Here is a 25,643-nt window from a genome sequence, read left to right on the forward strand (position 1 = left end):
TGCATTTCTCTTGCTTAAATCTCTCAGTCTAGAGTATTGTTATAGCAGCTTGAAATGATGGACAGGGCTTTTTAGGTCTCTGAAACCTCCACTGGCATGCTCCCATTTTTAATGAATACTATGGGGTGCAAACCAGATGCCCTCTTCAGGACAATCCCCCCAGTCCTAGCTGTCAAGAATTTCAGCAGTTAACTGCTAACAGCAAGGACCCTACCTGGAAGTTGCCTTTGGCTCCAAGAGATCACCCTGGTCAAGAAAATAACCCACTAATGCAAGACACAAGGTCTGATGTTTTGCTTTAATTGAGACAATGGAGAAGGCCATCTCAGTCTCAGAGTAAGGTTGGCAGAGACCTCCAGTAGCTGTACTAAGCGGGGAATGTTGGCTTTTTCTCTGCCCAACACTGCCTTTCCCACTTCATTATAGAATGTATCTCTCAACATCATGCTCCAGAAAATTCCCCCTTCCCTGACTTGGAGGTCTGTTCCCAGGAGATCTGAATACAGACAATCTGAAACATAAATTTTTTTTTTAAAAAAACATGTCTGCTAGGAACATGTAATTTCAAGGTAAATTCCACAGTTCCCATATCTAGCCTTCCCTGACTTGGAGGTCTGTTCCCAGAAGATCTGAGTACAGACAATCTGAAACATAAAATTAAAAAAAAACATGTCTGCTAGGAACATGTAATTTCCAGGTAAATTCCACAGTTCCCATGTCTAGCCCACTGCTCCCCATTTTCCTTCTGTTCAGACATGCACCATGTTCCACACAGGATGGGGAGAGATCTGGAAGTGCACACCACAGGTCCTGTGAAGCATCCCCCACTGCTTTCCTATCTGCCATTGCTCCTGCTTTTGCATTTCCTCTCCATCTTCCTTCTGTTATTACTAATTCAAGCTTAAAATAGAGTTTCTACTTTGAAAGGTAGTTTATAACGCCATTGTTTTCTTCTCTCACAATTTTTTGATTTCCTCCATCCAACTGGAACTTCCTTAGGTTTCAAGAAAAAAAAATTAGAAGTGTATGTGTGTATGTGTGTGTATGTATGTTTGTACACATATGTGCAACTTGACATAATATAGATTCCTTATCTTCTCAGCACTTGGAACTCAGAGGATTGAGCAGACAAAACTTGCAATATGAATTGGCTTCCTGTATTCCTCCTTCCTCAGCCCCCAGCTCCCTGTACCTTGTGATTTATCCAGATACATCTGCATTCAAGATGTCCCCGCCTATGATTTTGGAACTCTCTAAATTAATAAGTAACTTTTTCTCAAACACTACAGTATTCTTTAAGGTTCTGGACATCTGGGATCCTGACCACAGTCGGGAAGCTGACCTTCCATCCCAAATTGACATGGATAAAAAATTCTCAAGCAGTTTTTCCCTGGGGAGAAGCTGCCAACAGAGCCACTTCCTTGGGGATAGAACTTGGGAGGGTGGTGATTTCATGTTAGTGCAAAGAAAGTGGCTGGTGCCTGGCTCATCGTGAACCAAACATGCTCACAACGTTGGCAAGCAACATCCACATATCATTTTCAGTCTTTCATGGCCTGTTGCACACCTGTCAATTCTATGGTTTCAATACCTTCTTTAAGAGCCTATTTCTGGCATCACATATTTAACATTTTCATTCAAGATGCACTTCACGTTACACAAGAGTGGTGTTCCTGAAAAAGTGCTTATGTTTCAGCTTTCCACATGAACCTATTATTGCCCCAAACTTCTCGTCCTCCAGAGAATTCAAGAAATAATGTTCTGAACTTCCACATCTATAGTTTCTGTGCATTTCTCACATTGGCCTGAGCCCCTGTGTTTCCCATCCAATGGCTGTTTAAGCAGGGGAGTCTGGTCCTTTCTTATCTGCAGGGCTCCAAATGAGATTCTTTCTCCAGTTTCTACACAAAAAAAAAAATGCATTAAGATATGGAATCATTGTCCACCTTGCTTGCTTTATTCTTGTTCCTTATTTATCTATTTATTTATTTTAGTTCCTTGTAGCTCCTGTATTCCCTCAAAACCCCTGTCCCAAAGTGTGATATTAAAAGGCATGATTTCAGCTGTCTGCCCTTGTTACTGCCTTGGGAGGAAAAGCCTTGTTTTCTTTCCTAAGATCCTGGAATGCAAAAAGACTACATCTTCATGTCTGAACATTTTCTACAATTAACAAGGGCTTCTAAAACTTTGCTTTTAAGTTTTCCTTCCTCATGAGTAAAGCCTCTGTCTGCACTGATGCTTAAGGGACTCTAAAAGAATAATGAGCGCAAGTAAATTTCAAGTAGTTTCCAACAAATGGGGAGCCCCTCTAGGACAAGGTGACTTTCACATTTATGGTTATTCCTTTAACACTTTGTACCTGCCATGAGGTGGTCACTCACTGAGTTGATTGAATAACTCTGCAGGAAATTATTTTATAAAGCAAAGTATCTTCTTCAGTGGAAATGATAAACTATTTCATATGCAGTTAAAATGTGCTTTTGTATTTGAGGATTTTCTTAAGCAAAATAACATGAAATGGACTTAATCACTCAGAGAAAACTATAACCTGGATCTTTTCTGTCCGTGGGTTGGCTTTGAGTTTCTCTCTGGAGGAAAGAAACTTCTCTTGGCAAGCAACAGTGGGTGAGGGGCAACAAATCTTTCCCTGTGTCATATGCAAAATTGGAGGAGGTACATCCTGCACTCTAGGCAGCAAGCCAACCTTCTCATTCTTCCTGATGCTTAAAAACTTCACTCTGAGTTTTGTTTTTATTTTGTTTCCAGTGCCAGTGCTCCTGGGTCAATATGCTAATTCAAAAACTACTTGCAAGCATTTGCACAATGTGCATATTCTTGACTGCATGGAGGCAGAATTAAAATTAAAGTGAAAAATTATGACTTTGGATAGTCATATATGGTTTTAAACTCCTACAGAGAACTCCATTCTCCTTCATTGTTCTCAAACTCTTTGAAATTGAAAAAAAAAAAAGATAATGGGGTTTAGCGATTATCAGATTAATCAAAATGAAAAATGGACTTTTCTTGACATGAATTATTTAATATATGTGATCAGATAACTTACACTGGTTGTTCACTTACAGGTCACATACCTAAATGGGATAGTTGAGAGGAGGCACCAGGAATTTATAAGGGAAACATTTTCAAATACCTTTCTTTCACTGGAATTCAGCATTTCCTTCAATTGTGTATACAAGCAACCAGTATAGTAGTAAACCTGGCAGTATCTAGGTTTTGGGCATCATTAGAAATCAGTTAATTCTATATCACCATGTGATTGTTTCCTATATCTTAAAATGTTATGTATTCTAATAGCTATTTTTATATATTATTAGAATTTCCAGTAGCTCTTATTTAATATGCTAATAAAGAAGTACAAACATCACTATACTACAAATTTAGGCTTTTTAATATTGGTGTTTCTAAATTTTATTAAAATGTTGTACCCTTGTGATTTTCATTTCATGCATTTGGAACTATTTCAGCCTGAGGAACTATCCATCAGCTCATACTGCCAGCAGGATCTGAGAAGCAGAAAAGGCTAAGAACTTGAACTTTATCTTCTAATTGTTAATACCCCAACTTTTTTTTTCCTTTTTCTTACCTTTTCACCTCCCCTCTCCTCTCCTGTTCTCTCCTTTTCTTTTTCATATCTTATTTAACACAGCCAGAATCCTTTTGTCTCTTTCTCCTCAACAGGACTCTGCTGAGGATATCAGTTATTTGCTGAATAGCCTCTGTCCCCGATATGTCCCATGATATTTGAAACTCAGCAAAGTATTTCCGATGAGAAGGAAACTCATTTAACCATGGCTTGATGCTCTGAAAAAGAGTCATTACATTTTAGAATGAAGGTGAGATTTAAAAAATTTGTATAACCTAAAATCAGAACACCCTGTAAGCTTCTAGAAAGGATTTACAGGAGTCTAAAGAGAAGGTTGCTGTGAATCCCAAATCTCTAGGACAGGTTCTAAATATAGAGCCACCTTTCCCTTCCATCATAAGAGACAGAAGCCAATTTAAATGGTTTGCCATCTACTGATGAAACACAAATTAGAATCGATGTGAGCTCACGGCATTGGCTCCTTGCTGGGGCAAAGCTGAGGCCAAGTGCTCAGGCTAGGTAGAGTCTGGAAGGACACTTGCCCTACTTAGAGTGAATATTTAGCAAACAGGAAGGCTGGATGCACTCCTTTCGTTAATGGAGGTTTAAAGTGATTGCATTCTTTGTTTCTCCAACATGAATTCAGTTTTAGTACTGAAGCAAGGACAGTTAATCTAAACAAGATTTGTAAGGAGCCCCATTTGGAGTGATGGGGGCTTGCCTTGCTGGGAGAATGTGAATGCTGTCCCCACACTCAAGCCCACCAGCTGTCAGGTTGGTACCCAGGTCTCCTGCAGTTCTCTCCGTGCCAACTGAAACCCAGTTGCTGACTCATCACAGTATGAAGACACCAAATCCAATGGAAAACAGCCTTCAGACTCTTGAATATATACCCAGCATATGTTGAGAGGCAGACTAGAGCCAAGCACAAGCCTTAGGCACAAACATGAAGTGGATAACATCTACCACTACGATCCCCACCTCTGCTTGCAGGTTCTCCTACCTTGGGCCTTCCTCTCCCTCAAACATTCTGTCTTTGCCCTCCCTAATAGCTGATGTACTTGTTCATCAGCTAACAGCACAATGGGCCCTCACAGGGGATATCTGTCACCAGATATTAACTGATAAGAAGCATATATCTTAAAGGATTAAATTTTTTGGTGGTAGGGTTACTTGGCATTTAACTCAGGGATGCACTACCATGGAACTACATCTCCAGTCATTTTTATTTTTTTTATTTCAGGAAAGGATTTCACTAGGCTACCCAGGCTGGCCTCACACTTGCAATCCTCCTGCCTCAGCCTCCTGAGTAGGTAGGATTACAGACATTCACAATAGTACTTAAATTCTTAAAGTGAGCTGCCAGTGACAGATGGTGAACTTTCTTTGTCAGGAACTTTCCAGTCCCCTTCCCCATTCCCAATCCAGACAAAGTCCTGCCTACTTCACGTACCTTCCTGCAAAGCCACACCATTTTCTTTATGCCGTTTCACAAGCTACCAGTGCTTGCTTTCTAGCTCTGTGCTGTCCAATATAGGAACCACTAGCAAATTGTAGCTACTTAAATTTAAATGAATTACAATTAAATCCAATTTGAAATTAAATTTCTCATTTGTACTAACCACATTTTGAGTGCTCAAGAGCCACACATGTCTATAATCTAGCTCAAGGGATGGTTGGATATAGAATTTTCCACTGTCATAGAATATTCGGCTGCACAGTGCTGTACCATTATGACAATGACCTCTTCACAGCTCACTGGGCAATGAGTCTCACATCCTCTCTTCTCTGTCTTTTTATTTTGCTGTCTGAATGTTTTTTTCAAAACAAAATTCAGAATCAATCTTAGAAGTGTGTCTGATTTTTCTTAGGGAAACAGAACTCACCTTATTCCTGTCCACCCATTCCTGCCTCTCTGCTTTCTGTTACTAACTTTGCCCATTCCCGCCTCCGGCTTCTGTAAGTCCCACACCATCTCTCCATCCTCTAGGTAACCACAACATTTGCTTCACTTTACAGCTAAAGCATCCTTTCCTTGGGGAAATTCAGTTCATACTTATTAAATGAATGAATGTAGCAACATAAAAACATTGCCAGAGGTTGACTACCACCAGACACCATGGGATCTAGGGGGAAAGCATCAACTACCATGAGAAAACAGTAATTTCACTAGAGCTGTTTTAGAATGAGAACCTTTGTTAGAATAAAAGGAAACTGGTCGGGGAGACCAGGGGGAGACAGCCTGCTCTGCCTCTGGCTCTGACTCTGCGCTCGGGGCTCTGTGTCCTTACCTTTAAAGTGAGCTGGTGTGGGAGGCAGAATTATAAAGTGTCTTCCAGGATGTCCACATCCTGGTGGACAGCCCTGAAAAGTCTCCTCCCCATTAGGACCTCTGATTATGATTCTATGAAACTCTGATGATTAGGTTCTGAATAGGACGGTGTGATAGAGTAAATATATTTTTGTAAATGCAAAATGGTCCCTAATCAGCTGACTTGGAGGTGATCAAAAGGAGAAATATTTTAGAGGGGGGCTTGAATTAATCAGGTGAGCTCTTAAAAGAGGGTTCTTAGTTCAGAGAGAAAAGAAGTTAGAGAGAAGTCAACTCCTTTGGCCTGCAAAGAAGTGAAACTTCATGTTTGGATATTTCTTTCTTCCTGTGCTGAGGACCAGCTAACTGTGTCTTCACTCTGGTCCCCCAGAAACTGGGAGATACTTGATTGTGATATTCAAGATGCAAAGTTTGTGATAATATTTTATGTAACATTAGAAAACAAATACAATGGGACTTCAGAGATTCTTAATTCTTTTGTGCCATGGACTCCTTGGGAAGTCCAGTAAAATCTACAGACTTCTCCTCAGAATTCATTTTTAAATATTTAAAATAAGACACATAGAATTACAAAGAACCTGATTTTATTGAAATAAAGTAATAATATTAAAAAGTCTAGGGCTGGGGTTGTGGCTCAGAGGTAGAGCATTTGCCTAGCACGTGTGAGGCACTGGGTTCGATTCTCAGCACCACATACAAATAAATGGATAAAATAAAGGTCCATCAATAACTAAATATATATAAAAGCCTATCCTGCACTTATTTGTTAACTCATTAGGTAATAAGATCAAATGGTGAGCTTAAGAGTTACTTTAATATTTGAGATATAATGAATGCAAACCATACTTTGAGATAGCAGTAACAGTAATGCAGAGTAAAATTACCTGTGATTTCAATACATAAGACTGCTATTGCTTTTGCGGTTGGTCACTTTCATTCATAGTAAGGACATGTTAAATTTCAGGTAGAAAGCAGTGAAAGTAAAGATTGTTGTTTTTTCTGTATCAGTTTATAGGTCTCTGGATTTTATCCAAGCTAGAAACTCTTAATTGAGAAAGTTCTTGATCTTTTTCTGACCTCTAAATCTATCCTTGGCTGGCTTCACTCTTCTGAGTAATCCCTGTTGAGTTCTGTCAAGTGAAGCTATGGACACTGGACTCTTGAACATCTTTGGGAAGGCCCACCCTCTTGTTTATCCCAAGCTTGTTTCTCTTTAATTGCATGAATTACTTGATTTTCATGTGTGATTCATGTCATTTTGATTATTCAGAGTTAACCTAAACAGTACACAGATGCTGTAAGATAAACTCCGGGTGCATCTATCTAGGCTTTTAAACGTCTGTGTTACAAACTCTGTCCAGGGGGAGGTCAGACTTCTTAATGTGAATGTCAAAGCCAGAGTTCCAGGCTCAGATCCTCTTTTAGTCTACACCTGCCTACCCCTGATGTCTTCTCTTCTCCATCTCCCACATTGGACTGGCAATCTGTGCCTGTGAGATACCTTCTCTCCACACTCTGTGCTCTGCACCACCGGAATTATGAAAGGAATCCATGTTCTCTCTTCTCAGCTGTGCTATAAATCAATGTATTGTATGTTTCCCAATCATTTCTTTAATTCTTTCTATACTCTTTTTACCCAAAAAATTATGAGTGTGTGGCTTTAAAATTTGAAGCATGCTTAAGAGCTTAAGATACATTCCTTCCCTCTTTGGCTCCTAACTTCCTCTATTTTCTTTTCCTCTGTTGGTTACCATCTTAGCTTTACATAGCGTATCTATTATTTCTTGATTTATTAACTTTACATGAAGTCTTTTGACTCGCTATTATGAAAAATGGGGATTTAACTCACTTTTCTCTCCATTTTCCAAGGATGCTTGCTTTATTGCTGTAGCTCTAATGCTTGCCTTTACCATGGCTTTATTTATATTAACTTTAGCATTGCATCTGCTTTCTATAGTTTTTCCCTGTTTCATTTTCTGTCATATATATGTATATGTGTATATTTCATTTCTTATTGTCAAGCTTATTGTCAATTCTTAAAATTGAATCTTCTGTACTTTCACTAGAGATGAACTTTAAAAGTTGGGAACTAGCTAAGAGCTTTAACTTACTTCATATATATATATTAATTATTGGTGCTGTACAATTATACATAATAGTGGGATTTATTACACATATTCTTAATGCACATACGTTGATTCATCTCATTCCTTAGCACTTTCTCTTTCCCTTCTCCCCTTCCTCCTCTGATCCACAATCTGCTTGCCCTGCCTTCTTAATCTCCCATTATGTTATGTTATTTTAATCGGTTCATTATAATTTTATATAATTATGTATATGATACATGTTTTATATATATATGTATATATATGATTCATTGTGGTATACTGGTACATAATCATGGCATAATTTGGTATGTTTCATTCCTCAGTTTTTCTCAGTGCTGTTCTCTCCTTTTAGCATTACCTAAGTTTGACCACCAAAATATTTTTTTAAGCTAGATGTTGGCTAGGATCACAACTCTAAGGCTATCCTGGGTCACTTAGAGAGGAAAATACCAACCATCAGGTTCAAACAATTCTTATCTTGTTCACTTGTTCATGCCATCAAATGATTAAACCCATGCTTCATTTTTGTTTGTGAATTATTCTGTTAAACATTATGTATGGAGTTCTTTTTTGATTACTTTATGCCTCTTTGAATTTTTAATCTCAAAAAATAAAAGAATAACACATCTTTGGTGCCCAATTTCAAACTTATTAAATCTTCACTGTGGATGGAACTCTAGCATGAGTTTGTTTCAAATCAAAGTATTTCTAAGTAAAGGCAAAATGTTATCAGATCTACTTAAGATAAAAATGACAGTCATTGAAGATAAAGATTCCATCAAATTTATATTATTTCCTAGCTTGAGGAATAAGGAGTCCTGTGGAATGGATCCTTAGGAAAGCACATCTAAAAGCTTCCACCTGATGTTTTGGGTGGAGCTCTCTCTCCAGTAATAGTGATAGAGCATGTGATTCAGACCTTCCTATCAACCTAGTTGCATTTTCCTTTAGGACATGGGTACAAATGAGAATTCCTGGTCCCATTGCAGAGGTTTCATAATACTTTAAAATAAATTATTTGGTCACCAAAACTCAATAGTAATTAGTTTATATAAACCAACAACTAAGGGTTCTCCATTTTGACTCAGCCTATGAATCAGATGATCCCTGAATTTCTTCTGAATTTCCTTTGGTAAGAAAACTTTTAGAAGCTAACTTCACACCTTCGATCTTAAGTGAACTAATGGATTTCTTTCCTAAACCCAATTAAATCCTGTAGTTAAGGTAGAGACTTTCCACTGTTTTGATCTGAGTATCACTGTCTGTTTTGTAAATGATCCCCAGGCTGAAGTGAAACAGAACTGTTAATGCATTTTTGATGAATATTAAAAATTCATGAAAAAAATAAAAAAAGTATGATAAATATTCAAAGGAGCCTGGTTTTGGTTTCCTTGCCTTAAAGTTATTCCCTCTCTGATCCTCTCTCCTTTACCCTACAAAGAATATCTTAAAACTGCCATGTCTTTTTACATTATGGAAAGTCAATTTGAAGAGAATGTCTTTATGTCTGTAACCTGTCAGGGGTAAATTGAGTAGAAAATTATGCATACCCTGGTAAAACCAAATTTTAATATGGAAAGTCTCATTAAATGCCCTACAGATGTTCAAGTGAATTCTACAGATTGCTTTGGCCTGACCTCTTTTTATTGCCCCTTACACAGTATACTAAAATCCTTCAACTGATCTCATCCCATGTTATCAGTTTCAGACCAGAAGAATTTTAAAGAATCATTGGCTATGGCATTAACTTATTTTCTCCCCTCATTTCCTTTTCTTTCTCCCACCAACTGACAATAGCTGTCTGTACAATTTCATGAGCAGAGAAATACAGCAAGGCTCTCCTTTAATAAATAGGACACCCCGTTCAAGTTATTCATGCTGCTCATTTAAAATAAATCGAATCAACTTACGCTTATTGGCTATTTACGTTAACATGAGATATCCAGGTATCACTCACAGAAGGAATTATGAGAGTGACAAAATTTAATGAGTGCTCCAAGGTCAATATATAATAGATACTTACTTGAGTAAATCTTGGGAAGGGAATTTCTAATACTCTTAAAAAGTACTATTAACTATAACCATACTCTCTGACCTTAAAGAAAAAACTTAGAAAGTTAGAAGAAAATTTTGTAATATTTTTTCAATGGGGTTTCATTTTTGTGAAACAAAAGAGGGATCTTGAATGAGGTTTATAAATAGTGCCAGATGACTAAGGATGTCCTGTTGCTTCTGAGGGATGTCTTGTCATACGAATACAGGCTTAAGCAAATTAGCAAGTCAACTGAGTTAATGAGCTTAATTTATATACAGAAGTTACTTATATAAGGAGTAGCATAAAGATTGTTTTATTAAAGAAGGACTTAAATTTGGGTGAAGTAGATAATCTCTGAGCTTTCTGTCTCTCATGATAGATTTGTTCTAGTAATTTTCTATCCTATGGCTTTAAATGCAGTTTATATCTTGTTTGACTAATTCAGACTTTGCCTTTGCTATTATTGTGTCTCTTTGGTTTTTCCAGGTTCTCTCCCTACCCAGAAACATTTTTCCTGCCCTCTTTAAGATGAGTGTGACATGTAACTTGTTTGACCAATGAAAAGTGTGCTGATATGCTAAGCACGACTTTCAGGCAGCAGCACTTAATTGCTGATGCTTGCCTCTTAAAGTCTGTCACCTGCACTTGTTACCATGGAAACAGAAGTTGACAAGCTGTGGTCACAAGATTGATGCAACCTGAAAGATGTCTTGACTCATGACTGATCTAGGATGAATGAGAAAGAACTTTGCACAGTGCTTAACCTCTGATAATTTGGGGTTACTTTTTCTGCAGTATAACCACATCTATCCTTACTGAAACAGGCTTCATGTTCAAGCCTGTTGATTGCATAAAGCCTTTTAGAGCCACTTTTTTTTTTAATTTCTAAGGCATTTTTGTCTTTATTATTCTTGGTGGAAGCTCTGAGTTACATCATAAAACAGACTGCCACTTGGAAAATTGTGAGTTGAAGGGTCCAGATGTTGATCTGCCAAAAGCAGACAAGTGTATGCTTCACGGGTTTCTCTAATTAATGGAGAGAAGCCATACAATATAATCAAAGTCAGACTTTGCACAAGGTTCTCTTGGGATCTTGTGGTTATTGAAAGAAAAAGTGCATCATTTAATTGTCATTTATTAATTGCTCTTGGCTATTCATTCTAGCTCACTTCTGCATTGACAGAGCCTTATAGGGAAAACTTTGAGATAGTAGTTGATTCAAAAATGATTGGGTGTGATGTCAGCTTCCAGAATATGGCTCTTCTCTTAGGAATCTTGAGGATCCAAAAGGTGATGCCAATTGTTTTTTTGTTTGATTTGGTTTTGTTTTCTTGCAAGCACAAATCAGGATCATCTACCTAAAATGGGTAAAATTGTTTTCCTCTGCTCTGGCTCATGGATTAATTCTTACCTATGATTTTTTCAAGTTCATCCAAAAGGGTCAATTATTTTCATAGTTCCTATACTTGTTATTTCTTGAAAAGTGGAAATACATTGGATAAAGCAGCCCTGATGTAATAGGCATGGACATTTAGTATTTAAGAAACACTTTTCAAGTAGGTATGTTTGGGGAAGGTGTATTTGGCTGGGATTTGATTCATAAATTCTTCAGTAGAATAAAGAACTATTAAAATACAGTTATAGTATATCATCCAATCCTTCACCATGGAAGTTCCATTATGTTCTTTTCAGATGGCAAGGAACTCTTTACTTCCTTTGAAGTGGATTAAGTCTCCTGCAGCCAGATATTTTTGAATTAAATAGCTATTGGGTTATGAAGTGAGAAGGAAAATAGAGCTGAAATATTTTGCTAATGCTTCCTGAAGGCTTAAGGAGTAAATTTTCCCAAATGAAGCTTTCATCAGCATTATTTATTGCTGATAAATAGAAAAATGTGTGAGCTGAAGGGACTCTTGTCTTGCTAATTTTTATGAGGTCCTCACAGAGAGGGATGAGCACCATCACTCATTACTTCTTTATTTATTTCCCTCTTTGCTTGAACTCCTTTAGAACACTTGACTCAAAGAGGTACAAATTCTCCTTAACATGTATCTGCTTAAAACAAGAATTAAAATGACTCAGTCTATTCTGTTAGTGTAATTCTGTAGATATTACTTCTGATTGATGCGTACAGTTCTTTCAACATTTCTCTTGCTCCTTGTATTCTACTGTTCTCCTGGGGACTATCTGACCTGAATATTTTTTGGTACTGGGGATTAAACCCATGGGTGCTGTACCACTGAGCTATATTCCCACTCCATTTTATTTTTTTAAATGTATTTATTTATTTTAATTAAGTATATATGACAGCAGAAAGCATTTTGATTCATTGTACGCAACAGCAGCACAACTTTTCATTTCACTGATTGTACATGATGTAGTGTCACACCCTATGGGCAGTCATACATGTACCTAGAGTAATAATGTCCATCTCATTCCACCATCTTTCCTGCTCCCATACCACACTCCTCTGCCCTACTTCCCCTTTGCCCCAAATTCGTGACATACGGTCTCACTAAGTTGCTGAGGGTCTTGCTAAGTTTCTGAGGCTGGCCTTGAACTTGAGATCCTTCTGCCTTAACCTCCCAAGTTCCTGGGATTACAGCCATGTGCCACTGCACCTGACTTTACCTGAGCTTTTACTTAGTAACATGAGGAGTTTTGTTGAGGTTGCTAGTCTCTTCTTCTAAAGACTATTGTGATAGTAATCATTAGACTAAAATTAGCATTTTTGTAGTTCACAAATGGTTGAGTATCAGAAATTTAATATGGTTTATATTTATTTTCTGTGACTAGAGATGTTAGTGGAATATAAATAACTGCCTAATGTATGCAAACAATCTGCTTTTTGTAGATTTTTCTGTTCACCTCCGACAGAGCATAGAGCTGGAAAACAACATCATTGGGACATTCTATATGCTGCATGTGGTTTCCATATATCATACATCAATCATCTCAACCTGCTCCTGCTTCAAGTCAAAGGTTAGCAGAAGGAACAACCAAGAAAGAAGAGATGATGGCCTACACTTGAGATCCAGTTAGCTTCAGGAAAACACTTCTATTCTGATGAGCATCTACTTCCTAATAATAAACAACAATAAGTTCTTCCTGCTTGAAAGTGTGTCTTGAGAGAAAATAGAGTAGCAAAAGTATTTGATACTTGATATATCAAAGAATTAAGGGACATTTTAGACACCTGTTGTTGGGACAGGCCCTAAATGGCTGTAGTTAGGCTCCCTTACCTAGGCTTCTGATGGGCTGTTATGGTTTTAATGTGTAATCAGGGCTGGGAACTGGCTATATTATGGTTAATCAAGGCCAGAAACACTCTGATTCAGAGTGTATACTCAAGGTCATAAACATTAACTTTTGAGCATGCTCCCCCTTTTGTAACCCCTTGACAGTGTGACTTCTTTGTTTAGCCTGCATATAAAAAGGGCCCATGGCAAAAAACAAAGGGGCTAAAGGGGACACAACAGGGCAAAATGAGAACTAAAATGGAACTGGCTGGGGGCTGAAGCTGAAGCTGGAGGCTGAAGGCTGTGGCCACCACTGAATAAAACGTATTTACTATCCTGTGTCTTACATCTTGTTCTACCTGCTGAATGCTGAACCCTGTTTCCCGGGTCAGAGCTCCTGCATGACACCTGTCTAAGCAAGAAACATCTGCTTATTCACATTTCACACTTGTGAAGCAACAGTAAACCACTCCTTTTCTCCACCAAAATCAATTGATTAATTTAATTAAAAGAAAACAATATAGAAACATACACAAACAACAATCAAAACCTCAGGATTTCACAGGTGTTGTTGGACGACATACATATATATGGAAAAGAAAGAACATTTAGGACAGGACAAATCAAGAGAAATAAGAAGCTAGGATGCTCAACTTTCCTTCTCTTCTCCTCTGCTGCAAGTACATTAATGGTATTAGCTTATTAAATCATCCAACCCCTTCAGCACATGGAGACATGATCCAGGGGAATGAACTAAACACAACACAGTAAATACCGCTTGCCCTAGATGAGAATACTTAACAGGCAAAGGATAGACTCAACACCAAGACTAGCTAACTCCAGAGTTAAATGTCTTTCAGTATGATACCCCAAACCTGCACAGATGGAGGAAGGCACTGGATTTCATAGGAACCTAGAAAACAGGTTGTAGGTTGAGGCAGGAACTCACCCATTTACAGCTTCCCACTTTGACCCTTTCTCTAGTGTATGAATGAAGCTACTCTCTGATGGTTGTCAGGGAAGCAGAGAGGGAAACAGTGAGGAAGACATGGGAATAGCATCTGCGCAAATCCCGACACTGTTCTGCCCTGCTTGAACAACCATGTTGCTGAGTGAAGAGACCCTAAAAGGCACATGTGCCTTTTGGAAGAGAAACACCATTTGCACACTCAGTTAATGCCACAGAATGCCAGAGGCAAATCAGAATTGTGTTCAAGATTAGGCAGCTCTGCCACTGAATAATTGTGAGGTATTGGATATCTGAAATGGAGATGATCACACCTTAGCTGTAGGATTTCTCTTATTTGGCAGTTCTGTTTTATTTATTTATTCGTTTATTTTTCTTTATCTTAGAGTCTATTTCCTGACTTAAAATTTGTTGGTAACCCAAAATAATTTTTGCTTTGTTAGATATGGATTATATTTTTTGGATAGTAAGCATATTAGAAATTAAAACAAACACATATTTACCTATTAATTTAGATAATAAAATAGCTATTATATGTTAAGATAAATAACTATATAATTCTAAAAAATAATAACTATACAGTCTCCAAAAGTTTTGTGAGACAAATGGTATTGTTTGAAAAATTGCAAGTCTCTTTAATATCTGGCTTACCGAAAAACAGAAAATTCTCTCATCTGCTTCTGCATTCAATTTGTTGTAATGCACAGTGCTTTGGTTGAAGTGTTAAAGAAAACCAGCACCACAAAAATTTGTAGTTGAAAAAGGAAGGACCTCATGAAGCTCTAGAAAGGGAGCCCCTCCTATAGTTCTGGGATCAGAATTTCTGAAAAAGTTGAAGTGAAGATTCAAAACAACAAATGAATACAAAGTATTTACCATAATCAAGACACCCACAGCAGCTGTTCATTAAATGGTACAAGAAAATGTTGTCTCAAAACATCACTGCACCTATATACCTAAATCCATACACATCAAGAGAATGTATATACCACTGAGAAAGTAGTATTTGCTAAGCTTGTGAATGAATGGAAGCACACGTTAATGCATGCATTCATTTACAAAAATGAAGGTTTGAATCCCTTTGACTTCACTTAGATCAGAATATTGATTTCACTTTGTAAATTATTTTATAAACAATTGTGGATAAACTATCATTGAGTTCATGTTCATTTCATTAAAATTTTTTAATGTTCAGTAATCCAAAACCATTGAATTTTGAATAATTACTATATGATTTATAGTTGTTATTAAACATTGTTTTAAATTAGAACTTCTATTTCCTTTTTTAACAATAGGTTTATTAGAATATAATTCACACACCATAAATTTTACCTACTTAAAATATAAAATTCAGCAGTTTTAGCAAATACACATATTTGTGAATATAACAGAACAGACTTTTTAAAATTTATTTTTTAAAACAGCAAGGCACTTAGTTCTTGTTTTTCATTCCAGGGTGTGTATATTATGATACTTATTTTTTATTGTCTATTGATGAGAGACTCAGAACAGCAAAGGTTTAATTTTTCTCAGGAGTAAACCTTCCAATGATTTACATTAAGTTTTTTTTTTTTTTTGTGTGTGTGTGTGGCTAAATTGATGGATGATATCAAGCTTAATATATTGATAAAATTTTATTTGGGACTTAAAAGCTGTGAAGCTTATTTTAAATAACTTGGTAATTGAGTTAAAATTAAGTTAATTAAAAACTCTTCTTTGAGGCAAGCACATTTTAAAAATGATGAACAGAGAAGCAGAACTTCATTAAGTTAAAGAAAAGCTTAATTTATTTTTCCTCCCTATTTTATTTTATATGTCAAATAACTTTATTGCCTTAAACTCTTTAGTCAAGTTTTGTTTGGCTTGGTTTGTACATTTGCATCCAGTCCAATTTCCACTAAGGATGTTTATATATATATTTGTCTGTTCAAGGTTAGGTGCATTATTTTAAAATACCTATGAAATGGATTTAACAAGTAATCTGAAGATAAGCAGGCAATGGATACACAGTAGGTCACATTAATATATGGAACCAGGTTATGCTACATGGTTTGCATCACTTAAATTACAGCAGAATATTCCTCCAGAAGTATTGGGGTCTTTGGGGAATTCCTTACAAATGCTTGTAAGAATGGGCTTTGAGTCACACATCTTATCTATCTCAACCATTTCCCACCTTTCCTCTTCCCCCATTACTGCTCTGTAATGAAATACTGACAGGTGGTCCATCTCCACCATTGGCACGACTGTCTCAAAGATATTTATCCTCCCGTGTCTTTTGTGAACTGGTTCGGGAAATCATTTTTCTCCTCCTGTGTCCAATTCTGCTTGGATCTCAGTATTTCACTAGCATACCAAAGCCATTCTTTTTATACAGAGATACTTCCTCCCCTGAGATTTCATGGGGGACAGAGTAACTCTGGGGGCCTCTCAGACTCCTATTAGGTCCAGCTGGCCACCACTGCATCTTTATTAAGCATGAATATACTAGTAGTTTCACAGTTCCGTCTGCCTTTGAGAAATTGTTGTGCCTCCTTTCCATTTCTCAGTCCTACCTGGATCCAACATTCCACCTTCCCAGCCTACTGCCCTTCCTCAACCCTATATGCTACCAGTCACCGACACTGATATGGGTGTTGAAGGAGAAGAGCTTTCCTCTTGTAGTTTCAAAGGAGCCACATGGCCTACGTGCCATCTCAAATAGCAACTGAAGTTGTTTGCCTAAATCCTGTAGGAAGTATGCCAGAACACCAACTTCAGCCCAGGCAGGGCCACTTTGACAGGACCTGAAGAAGACTTTGTGTAACATTTGTGCCAAGACTGCTGGCTATAACTAAGAAGATTGGGTGAAATGTCAGCTGCAAAGACAGACATCCATATCTCCTTGCCCTTTCTAACACTTTAATATTGAATGGTATTTGTCATAATCCCTGATTTGGCAAATGAATTATCTGCTTGTACCAGAGAGATCTGGCTCTACAGAGGCACTTGGGCATTTGCCATTCCATTAAATATGTTTGAGGTACCTGAAAGTATTTTAATAGGGACTGTGTCTTGGGATATGGGATCCTGCCAATTTGATAATTGGATGGGGAAATTGATGTTTATTTTAACAAAATCAAATCCCTTTTCAACAAATCTATTCTTTTCTTTTATGGGAGAAGCATGGCCTTATGAGATAGCCTTCAGGAACAGACTCCCACCCATTCATTTCTGAATCATGCCTCCAGTTGGTGTCCAACCCTCTCATGTGTCCCTGCCTCTGTCATTACTTATGAAGAAAGACTGAGGTGCCACCACAGCATCATACCCAACTTCCTTCTCCTGGTTTTTCACAACTGGAAGGTTTGGACAACTCTCTGATTAGCTGGCACTGGTATTCAAAACCAACAAAAGTAACAACAACATCAAAAAGAAGATCCATGGCAAAAATAATGGAAGAAACATGACTTTCAACATTTCTTTCTCTTTTTCACAAAGAAGACATGTGTAGGTGAAGGGAGTTCCAAGAAGGACATAGAATCTATTTGCAAAGCAGCATTAACAAATTTAATTTATCCCTCTAAAACTGGCTTTTAACTTTAAGCAATTATATCAGCAGGGTGTCTAAGCATGCATCACCCTGTGTTGACGCCCAAGACAGCTGGAACCATCATTCTTCTATCAAAAGCATATTTGAGTGTCAAACTCTGTCCTGAGTTCTGGGGAACTCTGTAGTGAACAATACTGATGGGTTTTACTCCTTGTGGGTTCAGAGACAAATGGTAAATACACGATCAAATAAATCCAGAAAGAGAATATCAGGTAGGTTTGAGTGTCATAAAATTATAGACTCGAAAAGCAGTTCCCCAGAGTAAAGACAAGTTGAAAATAAGCACTCAATAGGCAGTATGTGTAGAACAGGAAGAAACTTTGTATTCTGTAGGCAAAGCTCTTAGAAGAAAATTCAGAGTGGTATAAAGCAAGGTAAGAGTCCAATTCCCTTGGGAAAAGATTCTACCATTTCCTGGGTATCTACTCCTGCATTTCCACATCTTTCCTCTTACCTGAAAACCTAGAAGGAAACGGTAGGAATGCTGGGGTGTGTGGTACATGGAGAGGGTGCTGGTGAGCCATAGAGATCATATACAAGCCCATTTTAACTATCTTAAAAATAATTTAACAGAAAATGTGAAAATTTGAAAAAGGGTTGCTTTTTTCTAATCATAGATGCCTTTCTACTTTGAAGGCTAGGACAAAGTTATTTTCAATGAATTTGTAAATGGAATGACGTAATCCTGAAACAGTCCTTTTTTTTTTAATCTACAAGGTACTTTGGTTTTTCTGCTATACTGGTAGATTTTCCCCTCCCACAGACAATGAATGGGAAGCAATTACCTAAAATTCTCCTTATTCTTTATGTTTTTCTTTCCTCTAAATGTTCCCCAGGTTTATCCTCAAGCTAGCTCACTTCTTATACCTGGTACCTTGCTTATGCTTTACTTCATTGAGGGTTTGTTCCAATTATGATCCTGAAACTCAGTTCTCAGCCAAAGCACTAAGCAGAAAAAACTGTCAGTAAGAAAAAAAGCCACATTCTAATTGATCCTATTAACCTATCAGTTTTTGCAATGCATTGAATTGTGACCTATCCCCCACCAAACAAACAACAACAAAAAGCATGCATCCATGTCCTAATCTTCAGAATCTGTGACTGTGAATTTATTTACTTATTTTTATAATTTTATTTGGTTTATTCATTTTTATGTGGCACTGAGGATCAAAACCAGTGCTGCACACACTCTAGGCAAGTGTTTCACCACTGAGCTACAACCCCAGACCAGTGAATTCATTTTTTTAAAGCTTTTGCAGTTATAATTAAGCTAAGGATCTCAAGAGGAAGTCATCTTTAATCATTCACATAGATCCTATGACAAATATTCCTATAAGAAACACACAGAGGAAAGGAGGAGGCAGTTCAACTATGAGACAAAGGTCTAAGTGATACTCTCAAAAGGCCTAGAATGCCAGTAACCGCCATGAGTTAGAAGAGGCAAGGGGCAGACTGTCCCATCAGCCTCTACCAATACGGTGACTTGGAACTTCTGGGATCCAAAACAGTAAGAGTAATGTTCTGATGTTTTAAGCCAATGGATTTCTGATAATTTGTTACGGCAGCTGTAGGAAACTAATACAATCAGTACGGTTGTAAATTACATAAAGGCAAGGCCTATGTGATTCCCCAGTGTATGTGTCCTCTACACAGACAGGGCTGAAAATGCATGTGATTTGATTATGACTCTTTGACAATGGAGCCAAATAATATAAAAGCACCTATTATGTAAATATCACTATTTGCAGTATCCACGTGGCATCTCAAAGGGGAAAAAAAAAAACCTGAAGTTTTCAGGGAGTTGTTCTATTGGATGGCAACACTCATATTCATGAGTCACTGACAGCAAGTCAGGAAATTAAATAAAGCTAGTTTCTACCTCTCTCCTGCAAACTTTCCTCTCTTGCCTCATTGAAATGTCCTTATATACATAAACTCAATTTCCCACCCCAGTGCTTAGTCCATCTCAGACTGTTTAATCAGTGCAAAGAGGCTGTGTGCGTTAGCCGTTCCTTTCCTGCTGAAAAGAAAATAACCTTCGAACTCTCTTGCATCTGAACTGCCATAAATTTCTTGCATGGTCAGCGAATGGCACAGGCCAACTGCAGGGAGCGGTTTGTTCATTTCTCCAAAGACTGATGAAAGGCTGTTGTCTTGTGGTAATTCAGCTTCACATTTGCCAGAGAAAAGATTCCCTCTCACCCCTCAGTAATAAAACAGGGTTGCTGGGAAGATGCAAAGACACTAAAAGAAACATTCATCAAGGTGTAGATGCTCTTCCGTGAAAACTAAACATGCTGAGCCAGTGACACTGAATGTAAGATGCTGCCTGGATTTGCTATCTCCTCTTTGAGTGCCGTGTCTAGGATGCACAATGTTCTCAGTTAAAGGCAAAACAAGACTGCCTGCCTCTTCTGTCGTTTTTTTCTGGAGCACCATGCAGTTCTACTCCAAGTTCATGCAGACCCCAAGGCTTCTCTGAGGTTTAGAAAGGCAGCAGCCTATGAGATCAGACAGATGAGACAACTCAAGAGGTCCCTTTGCAGGTGTAGAATTTCGTTCATTGCCCAGGCGATGGTCTAGTGTGGCAGGAAAATAGAATGTTTTCAACTAAGCTCCAGGAAAACTTACATTAACATGATTCATTTCAAATGCTTATCATAAGCCATACCCTCAGGATCCATTGATGAGGAAAATGGCACAGATGAATAATTTTATCACATCTTGATGTTTTGTTTTATTCAAAAGAAATCTCCCTGAAAGCTAGTGGAACAAGGTTCTGCAGTCAGAATTAGGTGGAGATATTTCAGGATTGAATGCAAATGCCACATTTTGTGAGCAGAGCCAGTCTAGGAAGCATAGCAATTTTGAAGAGGAAGTCACATGTTCAACAGCTTTTTTTTAAAAAAAATCCACTCAGGAGCTGGGGGCATAGCTCAGTCAGTGGTAGACCACATATTTACAATGCACAGGACCCTGAATTCCATCACCAACACTCCCCAAACCAACCAACCAAACTCTCTCTCTCTCTCTCTCTCTCTCTCTCTCTTTCTTTCTCTNATATATATATATATATATATATATATATATAAATAAATTCATCAGTCTGTAACCATGAATGGTTCATCCACCCCGTTTGCCCATGTATACATATCTGCTATCAAAGATATAGAAAGGTGTAACACAAATTTCTATCTCCTTCAGTGTCCAAACTACTAAAGAATAACATGCATACTTTCTAAAAGTTTCTTTTAAAAAGTAAGAGTAGTCACAAAATAATAGTTGGTTAATTTCCTAATGAATAAAACATATGATGAATTCTGTGTTCGTAGGTGAGAAATATAAGACAAGATAATTTGGTAAAGTGGAAAGCAGCTTAGCCATAATTCAAGGCAGTCAGAGTTCTAGCCCTGCTTTTTCTCTGGCCTCTTACTGGCTGTGGGTTTGGGGGCAGTAGGTTAACAATGAGTTTCAACGTCATCAGGATGTCTGTCCCAGAGTCTTAAGGTGTTGGAAAGTCAGATGCAATGTATATGTATGTATATATAATGTACACATAAAAGGGGTTCAAATATGTTATTGCTCGATGGTTGTTCATCACTCTTATGATCCACATTCCTTAAGAGTAAAGACCCAAATGTTTGATTACATTCTGATGGATCAGTTTAAATTCTGACTTGTTCCAGAGTTCCTGGAATAGAATTTCTGATTAAAAGGAAAAATATGCTAAGTGGCAGGGTGCAGGGATCAGCCAGGTGGGCCAATGAGACTTTCAAATTTCTGATTTACCATAGATCTGGAGTATTCATCACCTGATCCTAAATTGAGGCTCCAGAAAAAGTCTTGCATGGAAAATCCCTTTCCCCAAATCTCAAATTCTAAAGTTCTATTTATAATGATAGTCTGCACACTTTGAATTGGGTTGGAAATTATATACAAGAAATCTAAAAATAATATTAGGTATTAAAAACTGAAAAGACTTATAGAAAGAAGACAAAGCAAATATAACAGCCCCCTTGGTTGATATGTTAATTATGGCTGAGTGTTAAGTTAGCTCTAAGCTTCCTGACACCCAGGGGAACAATGGAAACATAGCAAATTATATAATTCTCACTTACTAATAAAAACAACACAGGGAGTCTTTCTGGAAAGCAAGTTTTAAGATATAAAAGGTGTGGCCATAAAGGAATAAGAATTTTAAAATGTGCTTTATCTTTTTGTTTCACAGGTGTGGCTTCCAGCTCTGCTTGCAAATGGTTGAAAGTACAATAGAAAATGTACACATGGGGGAGCATATGAATCAAGAGGAAAGATGGAAAGATTCAGATATGTGTATCTTAGATTGCAAATAAATGTGAATATGTTAGTATATCAGATAAGTGGATAATGTAGAGAAACTAGGCAAAAGAGTTTGTCCAGAGTGGCTTTTTTTTTTAAGAAAAGCTTCAAAATATCATTAGACATGAACACTATTGAAAGTCCAGAGATTGAGATGAGGCTAAGGACACTGGCCTGGTCTAAATTTAGTATGCCAAAGTTGGTTTTTAATAACAGAATGGATTGAGATAAGTCACTAGGTAAGTGTAAGAAAATATCTACCCAGTATTATAGGCAGCCAGTGATAGATGTGAGCTCATTCGGAAAGGAATATTCTTCCTCAATGACCAAAGAATGTGAGCACAATCATTCTTGTGTTGGACAAGAAATAGGGCCTAGGAAGAGACTGGCTGATATGTTAGTTGATATTCTACAATTTCTTCTTGTTATATAAATTATTTTGAAGCTTAATGAGTAGAAATACTATCTTAGAAAAAGCCACAAGATGGTGAAATTTTCTCAAGAAATATATATATAAATACAAAAATAATCCCAAAGTCAAAAATCATTGAGTGATGATACTTCCCTTTCTCTACCATTGAGTAGAAATGATGAAAAATTACCTAGTGTGGAAAATGTCTGTTAAAGCCTTCTGCCCTGGCAGTCTTGCTGGTCAATTTTCTATTGATATTTTCACTGCTAGCTAACTGTGAGGAAAAATAAACCAGCCTAATAGTCATTTTTACCCCTGCTTCTGATTTGGGATAAGTTAAAAATATCCCAAATTAGTTGCACCTTCCAACCCCTTTAAGTAGTTTCTATCATCTGTGTTCATGGACATCACCTGGAATTTTGTTTTTTAAATGCCCAGGTCCTTTCCAACCACCTTCTGATTACTTATTTGAGGTGTGAACTAGTAAACCAAAGAAGGATCCTAGGTGAGGATAGTTGGTGAAGAATGTGGCTTAAAATCATGTCGCTCAGAGAGATGGAGTCTGTTTCCCATCCCAGGATTCTGGGATGCCTTGTGATTTATTTTGACCAAAGAGGATGTGGTAGAACGGACATGAGGTGAGTCCCAGAAGCTCTGTGAAATGTCTGCCTTCATCCTCTTACAATACTCCAAACCTGAGCTAGACTACTGAATCAAGAGAGTAAAATTATGGACAGGCCAAGCCAAGGGCAACACCAACCTACAGATAACTGGAGTCATCTTGGACAGTTGGCCCAAGTCAAGGCTCTCAATGTCTGCAGTCCTGTGAGGAAGCCCAGCTATCACTTCATGGAGCAAAGGCAAAACTTCTGGTCAAGATCCTGGTCAATTTTTCCACGTGAATTATGACAAGTAATAAATCATTTCTGTATTAAGCCACTGCCTTTTGGGATCATTAAATACAAATATAGGGAAAAAAAACTTATTAAAGCTAGATTGTCAGATGAGTCTAGGGCTAAAAGTTGGTCCTCAAAGATCCACACAGCCTGATATTCATGCCCTATGTCCTGTCTTCCAACATGTCGCCAAGTTTGGTCTGTGTGACCAATAGAATATAGCAATTTTATGACATAAAACTTCTAATGTTAGCTCGAAAAGACATTGTGGCTTCTGCTTTACTCTCTCTTGCATAAGAAAGGCACTATCACTTGTGAGGATGCTCAAGCATCCTATACAAAATCTTATATGGTGAGAATCTGAGTTATCCTATTGACACTCAAGCAAGTGAGCCATCTTGGGAGCAGATCCATTAACTACAGTCAAGTGTTCATGAATGTCCCCCTGCTGAGAGTCTGACTGCAAGTCCATGACAGACATGAGAAAGAGCAACACAGCTAAGCTTCTCCCAAATTCTTAACACAGAGAAACACTAAGAAAATAAAGGGTCTCTGTCTTAAGTCATCAGTTCTAGGGTCATTTGTTATTCATCAATGCATAACTAATATAGGAGCCTTAATTTGGGGGTGGATTATACATGATGTGTTAATTACAGTAGTTCCCCCTTACTGGTGGAAGATATGTATGAAGACCCCCAGTGGCTCCCTGAAATCTCAAACAGTATTGAACTATTATAAATATTTAGTTTTATCTCTTTCTTCTTACTGTTGATCTTAGCAAACTCAGTATTGAGTTGAGAACTTTGTCCTTTTTATTTAAAGAAAGAACTTTATAGTTTCTCTTTGGCATATCTGAATTGCCAGAATTTCTGCTTTTGCAAAAAAAATACAAAAATAAATAAATAAATAAGAGTAACTTGAGCATAGGTATGGCAGGAAATATGATAAACAGGATGGATACTAAGTAATTAGCAGGTGGGTAGCATATATAGAAGAGATACACTGAACAAAGGAATGATTCATGTTACCTGGCAAGACAAATGGGGCAACATTCATCACACTGCTAAGCATTATATGTAATTTAAACTTACAAATTGTTTGATTTTAGAATTTTCCATTAATATTTCAGACCACAGTTGACTTTAGGTAACTGAAACTGTGGAAAGCAAAATGGTGGATAAGAGGTGGGGACAACTGTATATGAGATGAATAAAAGTAACACAGTATCTCCCATTAGAGGTTAGGGTATGTGGTCAAGGTTAGGGTATGTGGTCAAGGTATGTTGGTGAACTAGATAAGCAGTGCTTTATCATCTGGGAATATGAAAAAGGGTACATTAGAAATACTGAGCAAATTATAATCCCATTTGTGAACAGGATTCATTCTTGTGTGAAGTGAAAATCTTCCACGAGATGGGGATTTAGTAGCTTCAGCTGTGAAGAATGGAAAACTGTAGGTCAATAGATTGGTCATCAGATAAATCCAAGTTATTATATTATTTGACTACTATATATCATAAGAACCCTTTAAAACATAACAATCATACTATCACTACATTCAAATAGCAATAATTTCTTAATATTAACCAGCATTCAGATAGAGGTAAAAATTACTTTAATTTTTAAATTTTAAAATGTTAGTTTGTTTAAATAAAGATCTAAAATTAATCAAGTCTATTGCAATGTGGAGGTCCCCCTATATCTCTTCTATTTCTTTGAAATTTCTGTCTTAAAGACACTGAGAGTCTGGCCTGAAGAGTTCTTCGCAGCAGCATTTTGATGATTACATCCTTGTGCTATCTTTTTAACATATGTCTTTGTTCTCCTGGTACTTCTAAAATTTTAATTCCAGGAGCTTAATAAGATTAATGTTTAATATTTTGAACAAATATACTTCATAGATCATGTTTCTCTCTTGCATGAAGAGTTCAAAATGTATAAGTATTTGTCTTGGTGTTTTTCATAGAAGATATTAAATCCTTTAATTTCTTAACAATCATAAAATGGTAATATTTAAATTTTATAGTCTTTTTCACTTATTAGAATAACTATATGGAAACCTTTATTTCATCAGTTATTTCTTACTATGTAATACACTTTGTATAGAAAAAATACAATAAG

The 25,643-nt window shown here is 37.2% G+C and overlaps 1 long non-coding RNA gene across 1 annotated transcript in view; it reads left to right on the forward strand.

The window, feature by feature from the left end:
* The window catches only part of LOC125619178, a 66,653-nt gene extending 53,004 nt beyond the window's left edge, over positions 1–13,649 (forward strand). The window contains exon 3 of the long non-coding RNA XR_007350689.1: positions 12,934–13,649. This is a non-coding gene — a long non-coding RNA (uncharacterized LOC125619178). The remainder of the gene's footprint in view (positions 1–12,933) is intronic.
* The last annotated feature ends 11,994 nt before the right edge of the window (positions 13,650–25,643 follow it).

Source organism: Marmota marmota, unplaced genomic scaffold (genome assembly GCF_001458135.2).
Source record: "Marmota marmota marmota unplaced genomic scaffold, marMar, whole genome shotgun sequence".
Classification (NCBI taxonomy): domain Eukaryota; kingdom Metazoa; phylum Chordata; class Mammalia; order Rodentia; family Sciuridae; genus Marmota; species Marmota marmota.